The sequence below is a fragment of the Sander lucioperca genome, chromosome 11 (genome assembly GCF_008315115.2).
Source record: "Sander lucioperca isolate FBNREF2018 chromosome 11, SLUC_FBN_1.2, whole genome shotgun sequence".
Classification (NCBI taxonomy): domain Eukaryota; kingdom Metazoa; phylum Chordata; class Actinopteri; order Perciformes; family Percidae; genus Sander; species Sander lucioperca.
Genome location: NC_050183.1, coordinates 33,154,359 through 33,163,408, shown reverse-complemented (window position 1 = coordinate 33,163,408; position 9,050 = coordinate 33,154,359). Strand labels below are relative to the sequence as shown.

The window sequence follows — 9,050 nt, the reverse complement described above, 5'->3', positions numbered from 1 at the left end:
CCTGGGCAACTCCGGAGAAGAAAAGAGTCCAACCCCTTTCCAGGAGTATGGTTCCAGAACCAAGACTGTGCGTAGAGGTAAGCCCCACCAGATCTAACCGGTAGCGCTCCACCTCCCGCACCAGTTCCGGCTCCTTCCCCCACAGAGAGGTGACATTCCACGTCCCCAGAGCCAGCGTCTGCTGCCCGGTTCTGGTCCGTCGAGGCCCCTGACCTTCACTGCCACCCGTGTAGGAGCGCACCCAACCCCAGCGGTTCCTCCCACAGGTGGTGGGTCCATGGGATGGAGAGATGGATGCCACGTAGCTTTTTCGGGCTGTGCCCGCCCGGGCTCCGTGGCAAACCCGGCCACCAGACGCTCGCTGATGAGCCCTCCATCTGGGCCTGGTTCCAGACGGGGGCCCCGGGCTTCCTCCGGGCAGGGTCACTCCATCTCTTCCTCGTTCCACTCATAGGGTTTTTGAACCATTCTTTGTCTGGCCCCTCACCTGAGACCACTTTGCCTTGGGAGACCCTACCAGGAGCACAAAGCTCCAGACAACACAGTCCTCAGGTTCATAGGGACACACAAACCTCTTCACCACGATAAGGTGATGGATCTGTACAATCCTCCCAAATTTTAGGTCCATTTCACAAATTGTGTGCTAAGAATGCCAAATAAAATGCACATGGCAGAGTAATATATATTATCCTTTGTAAAAGAATACATGAATCAACTAAAATAATTAATGTGTCGGTCTCTGACCAGTCAGCCCTTGTTAGAAGATCCCCTATAGAAACACACGTGTATAGGACTTTATATATTGCTCTTATCACTGACTTAATTTACAGTCCATACGGAAAGTATTCACAGCGCTTAACTTTTTCCACATTTACATTACAGCCTTATTCCAAAATGGATTCAATTCATTTTTTTCCTCAAAATTCCACACACAATACCCCATAATGACAACATGAAAAAAGTTTTTTTTAAATGTTTGCAAATTTATTAGAAATAAAGAACAAAAATATAATATGTACATAAGTATTCACAGCCTTTGCTCAATACTTTGTTGTGGCACCTTTGGCAGCAATTAAAGCCTCAAGTCTTTTGGAATATGAAGCCACAAGCTTGGCACACCTAGCCTAGAAATCTAGACGTACCCTAGTGGCAGCAAATTTATTTTGCAGCCAGGGGTGTCTAGGCACTCTCCGTTGGCTTGCGAGCTGGAAAAAACAAACTTTGGTCAAGCCAATCACATCGTGTATAGAGTCGTAGGCGGGCTTATGGCTGCTGCTGCTGGGAACAGCGGTCTTCTGGAAGACTTGGAGTTAAGCTTTTCTTTGAGAAAAGAACGGCACTGAAATCATTCTTAAAAAAGGAAGGTGTTCGGAGTTTTGCCGACCGGATACGGCAAAATTTTAATCTATCAACTAGCTTCGCTACCTTCTTCGTTGCTCTGCCTGGTTGTAGCGCTATCCTATTGCGTGCAGATGGAATTTGAAAGAAAACCGTTTATCCTGCCCCTCGGATTGAGCTCCGTCAATGGTGAGTTCCCAGACCCAACATCTTGATGTGGGTCTGGCTTGTCAAGCTATGGCACACCTATCTTTGGCCAGTTTCACCCATTTCTCTTTACAGAACCTCTCAAGGCTTCATCAGGTTGGATGGGGAGCATCGGTGCACAGCCATTTTCAGATCTCTCCAGAGATGTTCAATGGGATTCAAGTCTGGGCTCTGGCTGGGCCACTCTAGGGCATTCACAGAGTTGTCCTGAAGCCACTCCTTCGATATCTTGGCTGTGTGTTTAGGGTCGTTGTCCTGTTGAAAGATTAACCGTCACCCCAGTCTGAGGTCAAGAGCACTCTGGAGCAGGTTTTCTTCCAGGATGTCTCTGTACATTGCTGCATTCATCTTTCACTCAATCCTGACTTGTCTCCCAGTTCCTGCCGCTGAAAAACATCCCCACAGCATGATGGTGCCACCACGATGCTTCACTGTAGGGAAGCATCGTGGTGGCGTATTGGCCAGGTGATGAGCGGTGCCTGGTGTCCTCCAAACATAACACTTGGCATTCACGCCAAAGAGTTCGATCTTTGTCTTATCAGACCAGAGAATTTTGTTTCTCATGGTCTGAGAGTCTTTCGGGTGCCAAACTCCATGCGGGCTGCCATGTGCCTTTTACTAAGGAGTGGCTGCCGTCTGGCCACTCTACCATACAGGCCTGATTGGTGGAGTGCTGCAGCGATGGTCGTCCTTCTGGAAGGTTCTCCTCTCTCCACAGAGGAACCCTGTCAGAGTGACCATCGGGTTATTGGTCACCTCCCTAACTAAAGCCCTTCTCCCCCCGATCACTCAGTTTAGAGGGACGGCCAGCTCTAGGAAGAGTCCTGGTGGTTCCAAACTTCTTCCAATTACGGATGATGGAGGCCACTATGATCATTGGGACCTTTAAAGCAGCAGAAATTTTTCTGTACCCTTCCCCAGATCTGTGCCTTGAGACAATCCTGTCTCGGAGGTCTACAGACAATTCCTTTGACTTCATGCTTGTTTTGTGGTCTGACATGCACTGTTTTCAGTCCTTAAGGTATATAGACAGGTGTGTGCCTTTCCAAATCATGTCCAATCAGGGCCGGATTGGGACTCATTTTCAGCCCTGGAGTTTCATGCCTTACTCGGCCCACTTTAGTTCACGACTGACTATATTAAAATAATGTAATTAAAACCTCAGAATATAAGTCTGCAATAGGCGCACTGTTCTCTACAGCCTTGTAATTCATTGTATTTTTGAAAAATAAATCTTACATCAATATGCATTCACTAAACAAGTTAAAACAAGCTACATTATCTGCCAATGGGGTAAGAAAAATAATTGTTTTAGATTTAGCTTGTTTTAAGCAACAACAAAAAAAACAAAATCACTTAATTTTTTTTTTTTTTTTTTCTTTTCAGAAAACAAGACATAATTTCTTATGCCATTTCACTTGTCTAGTAAATGTATCTGGAATTAAGAATATTTAGATATTTGAACTGGAAACAAGTAAGATACATAGGTGTGATTGGCAAAGGACAAAAAAGCAGGAAAATATACGGCGCACCCATGACGCTGCGACAGCCCCCTCCCCCCCTCATTTAAAAAAAAAAAATAAACCATTAAATGGCACTTTCTGGAGAGTTTTGTGCAAAGAAATGGAGAAATTGAGTCTTACATGATATGTAGGTATTAGGGCATTTAGCATTTACATTACTTTTAATCAGTCATCACTTGATCACACATTGCATTACCTTGTTATAATATAAATAATAATAGTGCCACATGAAGAGACAGTGCAGCATATGACAGTAGCAACAGCTGAGAAGATTTGGGTCTGTGGTGACCAGGTCCACCTCACACAAACTTCCTTCTCCTATTCTTTCTCCTTACTACCACACCCACACCCACACCCACCCACACCAGCCCACATTACCACGCCCATGCAGCCCCACCCACGGACATTTACGGATTTTTAAACATTTAATGTAACTGGCAAACAATGCTTTCTACTTTTTAAAGAGCACACGTTTATAACAAATTTTTATTTATGCCGTTTGTATGCTGTTACTGTCATTCTCTACAGTATGTAGGTATGTAGTATGTATGTTGTCACTGTCTGTTCAATTGTCCGTGTTTCTCTGTTGACACTGTACATATTAAGTTATAACTCTAACTCTGCAATTTAAATGTTTTTTATGGCTGTCTGTGATTATACTTCAGGGTTTTTCCTTGCTCAGAATTTGTCTTTGCGGGAACACACAAAGCAGGGGGGGGAGGGGGTCTGGGTGTCCTCCCCCAGGAAATTCTGAGGGTAAATGACTTCAATTCCTGCATTCTGATACATTTTTAGGCACCAATTTATGGTAAAAATGTCAATATTTATTGCAAGGAAATCACAAAATTCTGGTGGCAGGTAACAATTCAAAATACAAAATATAATGGAATATTATTATATTCAGTAGTCCAGTAAGGAGGCTTTCACATCCAGGACATGGGCCGGATACAACAACACTTGACCCTAAAGTCCAGTTGTTTGTAGGATTGACTTAGGCTACTTAATCAGTGATGTTGAATATAGCCTAGAGTATAACGGACCACCACAGTTCATACATACATGTGAACCGCGGATTAATTGCAGAGTTTAATCTACATAGTGTAAAACTACTACGTGAATGGGGCACAGCAGCAAGACAGAGCAGAGCGACGCTGCTTGTTCAGGGTTTTCATGTGTACTCCTATAGGCCTACACTTTGCATCAGGCGTTAAAACCAACTGTACCGAATTAGACTACTATTTAACGCGAGACGTTTTTAACCGCTAATGAAACTGTCTCAATTTAATACTGATGCCGTCAGACGGCCGCGCGGACAGACAGCAGTCGGAGTTCCGGTAGAGCTCTGCGCCGGTCAGCAGCGGCTTCTCACTGTACAGCCGGTCCCCCAGAGCAGCATGATCACCGGGAGGGTCCGGTACAGCCTGAACCCTGCAAACGGAGATCCCGTTTGAAGGTGACATGATTGATTTTGACTGAACGTCTCAATTTAAGTAACGTAGTAGTCGTAGCAAATTAAGTAGCTACACTAAGTTTAAGATTAGGTGTTGGTCATTCTCAACACCTTTCTACCCCCCCCCCCCCCCACACACACACACACACACACACACACACTTATCAACTCTGGACTCTGTGCTGCTGCCAGCCTGTGTAATGTACGTTACTCACCATCGATCGACTGTTAGCTTCAGCTGGCTAACGTTAGCTGTCAACCTCCCGACTAGCTAGTGATCTAGCGAGGATTAGCCCTTCAGACCGCAGTGGACTTCAGTGGACTCTCCATCCAATATCCCGACTTCGTCTACCACAACTGCCGGACTCTTTCAAATACATGTACTCCCTGTCTCCGCCGATCACTTGGTAGCGTTGGTCAGCTGTCAGCTTACGCCAGCTAGCTTCTGTTAGCTTCGACCGACTGACGGCTCGCCCAGCACATCTTTTCACTGTAGAGCTCTTTTAGCAATGTTTCCCGGCTCAACACTAAGTGTGGGCCACTACCTTTCTGCACTGCCGAAAATGGTGCTCCTAAAATATTCCTCACTGCAACTTCTCAACGTCATCTGCTACGTCGCTTCAGCTTGCATTGCCAACATGCAACAATATTGTCCCGTTGTCGGCTTCAGCTAAGAAGATAGTTCGCCCCCACACGTCCAAAATTCTTATTCAAATAACCTTCCGCAACGATTGCAGGCTCTTTGGTGAAGCTCTGCTTTGAATGAAGTTACATCGTGACAAATTAATGGACCACTTGCGGAGTGATATGAAGACATGAGTCAGAGTATGTTTACCAATACCCCCGACCTGTGCCTTGCGACACCCCCCCCCACACACAAAAAAAACACGGTGCATGATTTACGAGAGCTTCATTTTCAGGTCAGAAAAGCCGGATTTCCGGAATTATCCGGAAGAATCACACCCCTGAAGATACTAAGTAAGACAAGCATTTTTTTTAGTGATAATGTTTGCTTATTCACACACTATGGTACAATAGCAGCTTACCTGTGTCTTTCACAGTGAGAGCATTAGTCTCTTCACAACTGGGTCCTGGCTCTGTTTCTGACACTAAATGAAATTTTTTACATTTATTTCTCACCACAAATATCCCCTTTTTACAAAGCTTTCAAATCAAGTCAAGTCAGTTTCATTAATGTATTGCTGAATCACCAGGTATCATTAATTATCTCAGGGCATTTTTCATTGAGCAGGGCTCTTCATTACTATTAGTTCTTCTGAATGACAATCCTACCTGCCCATTCTGGTGTGTTGGGCTCATGACTGGAGCTTGGTAACGTTACTTGGCCTTGCTCTTCACTGTTAGCAGCAAACTGAACTAGATGTGGCTGCTGCTGAAGAGCTACAAGAAAAAGTTTGATACATGAACGGTGGTTTGCAGACAACGTTGTTTTGCACGGTCCCTAGCATCTTGCACTGCTCCTAACTACCTTAACGTTAGCATACTTACCGGCCTTGTCGTCTTCATTTGTGTTTTTTGAGGAAAAATGTGCTCAGCTTAGAACATTTGGCCGCGTCAGTTTCCAAAGCTTTCTTCTTTTTTATTCTGGCCTTTTCAGCGCCGCCTTTGCGCTTCCTGTTATCCATTTTTATCTGACTTTTTTTATTTTGAGCAACTTGCAAGGTGCCGTGTCGGGGGCGGGGCCAGGGAGTCAAAAGATAATCACGTCATCATTAACCTGCAGGCTGCACTCTGCGAGAAAATATTAAATAAAAAAGAGTGGGACTGCGGTAAAATAATGAATAAAAAAATGAGGCTGCTGTGAGTGCAGGCAGCCTAGGGACAGCATCCATATTTCAACCCAGTGCCATGACAACAACGGCCCTCGCGGCCAAAAAAACAGACCGGCCCACCGGGAATTTTCCCGGTGCTCCCGATTAGCCAATTAGGGCCTGTGTCCAATCAACTGAATTTACCACGGGTGGACTCCAATTAAGCTGTAGAAACATCTCAAGGATGATCAGTGGAAACAGAATGCACCTGAGCTCAATTTTGAGCTTGATTGCAAAGGCTGTGAATACTTATGTACAAATGATTTCTTCGTTTTTTATTTTTAATAAATTTGCAAAAATCTCAAACAAAATTTTTTTTAAGTTGTCATTATGGGGTATTATGTGTAGAATGTTGAGGAAACAAATAAATTTAACCCATTTTGGAATAAGGCTGTAACATAAAATGTGGAAAAAGTGAAGCGATGTGAATACTTTCCGTATGCACTGTAAGACACATTTGCAACTTTATTAGCCATTTCTATTAATCTCATAATATATTCATCAAACTTCTAACAACAATATAAACGGCAGTGTTCATAAACGCAATATAACCGCAACAATGACTGTGACATGAATAATTATAAAAAAAACAATGGTTAACAATGTTAAAATAACTTAAGTACTTAACTGAACAACAAGATGTACCTGTGTTATTTTAATGCAGGCTAATAACTAGAAAATGCATTTCCTGCCGAAAATGCTTGTGAATGCTTAAAAGCTAAAATGCTAAAGCTAAACTGGATTGTTGGCTTAAATGCGTAAGAAGAAGGTGAAGTAGTGAGAATAGTTGGAAAAGTGGGAATGGTTTAAATTAGTATACATTTCATTGAAATGTTAAATAGCACCAATAATGTATGAAACAAAAGTGGAATATTTTTAGGTTTTCTGAAAAGCTGTCGCAACACTGAATTGCTGGCTGCAATATGTAAAAGGAAGGTGAAGTTGTAGAAAAAAGTGGAAATGGTTCTAATTAATATGAAAGTCTTTAAAAAGTTAAATAATACCAACATTGTATGAAAGTTTTTGTAGAAGCTGATGAATTGCCGGCTATATATATATAGTCATCGAAATTAAGGATGTATATATATATATATATATATACATATTATATATTCAATATTTTCAAAAAGTACGAATAGAATTTACAAGTTGTATAAAACTCTTAAAGGACAATTCCGGCGCAAAACGAACCTAGGGGTTATTAACATATGTGTACCCACTCTGTCGCTCTCTGGGACATGTTTTCATGTCGAATGTGTTTGTAGCTTGAAAGACGCTAGCGCGGACTGCTGATTAGCTTACAGCGCTAGTATTCGGGGCACAGGGAAAGAAAAACAAATCGCTATTTATACCACTAAAAAGGCTCAAAATATCACCAAACTTCAACGGTAGCATAATGAGGGTCGCTAAATGTTAACTGAAGCATTGAGAACATTGTAAGTGTACAGACAGTTTATTGAACGAAGAGCTGTGGGAGCTCTGTGAAAGGGCTACGAGAGAGAGAGAACTACCGGTAATCAATGCCGCAACACAGCCTCGTACTTCGGGAAACTGGTGGTGTACCTGCGGACATTGTGAAGCTATGGCCACCGAACAGGAGTGTCTGTGTTGCACAGAGTGGGACCTGTTGCGGTGCGACACCCAAGAGACGCAGTGTTTTGTACAGTCTGAAGATTTCCCCTTTCTGATAAACAGGGCTGTACTTGAAACTTTTTTCCATGTCCCGAAAATAAATTGGAGGCGGCGACCCAGACTGGAGGGACCAGATGGACAGTTATCCACTGAGTAAGTACACTAGACAAGTTATGCAGAGTGCGATTATTTCAGATATATTGAGCAAATTGCTTTTGATTTTAGTTTGCATCGCCAGCTGTAAGTCATGACTGGTTTTCAAGACGGCGGCAGCATGTAAACATGAACGCGAGTGTCTTTATAATGTATCTTTTCATAAACTGTCTGTACACTTACAAAGTTCTCAATGCTTCGGTTAACATTTAGGGACCCTCGTTATGCTACCGTTGAAGTGTGGTGATATTTTGAGCCTTTTTAGTGGTATAAATAGCGATTTGTTTTAACTTTCCCTGTGCCCCGAATACTAGCGTTGTAAGCTAATCAGCGGTCCGCGCTAGCGTCTTTCAAGCTACAAACACATTCGATTAGCATGAAAACATGTCCCAGAGAGCAACAGAGTGGGTACATATCTGTTAATAACTCTAGGTTCGTTTTGCGCCGGAATTGTCCTTTAATGAATGAAAGATGTTTTTAATGATTTTAAGGTTTAAATGCAGTGTGACTCTCTAAATAGACTTGAATATGCATGGACAGCAGCTGAAGCAGTATAAATAGCTGAAAAAGTGGAAAAGGGAAGGAAGCAAAATAAAGAGTAAGAAATGAAAGACAGACCCATACAGAAATGTAATATATGTCAATATATGTAAATTACATATATAATGTCAGTGCCCATGTATGTCTGCTGCCTATATGGGAATATATGCAAATTTCATATATATAAAATACATATACATATATGAAACATATATTTCAAAATATAGCAAAAATGGCCGTTTTCATGTAAGTGCCATATATTTTCCCGTATATGCACATAAATGTTTAATATATGTAAGACGCATATATGTATACATGCATATATGTACTTATTTCCATAGTACATACTTTCACTTATATTAGGGATACATATAT

General features: G+C 42.3%; 1 long non-coding RNA gene across 1 annotated transcript; it reads right to left on the bottom strand.

Annotated features, from left to right (window-relative positions):
* Nucleotides 1-908: 908 nt before the first annotated feature.
* On the bottom strand, nucleotides 909-1,947 carry LOC116063418. The gene is made up of 2 exons (XR_004108272.2): nucleotides 1,585-1,947; nucleotides 909-1,119 (listed from the first exon to the last, which is right to left on the bottom strand). It is a non-coding gene; the product is annotated as an uncharacterized LOC116063418 (long non-coding RNA).
* Nucleotides 1,948-9,050: the final 7,103 nt, after the last annotated feature.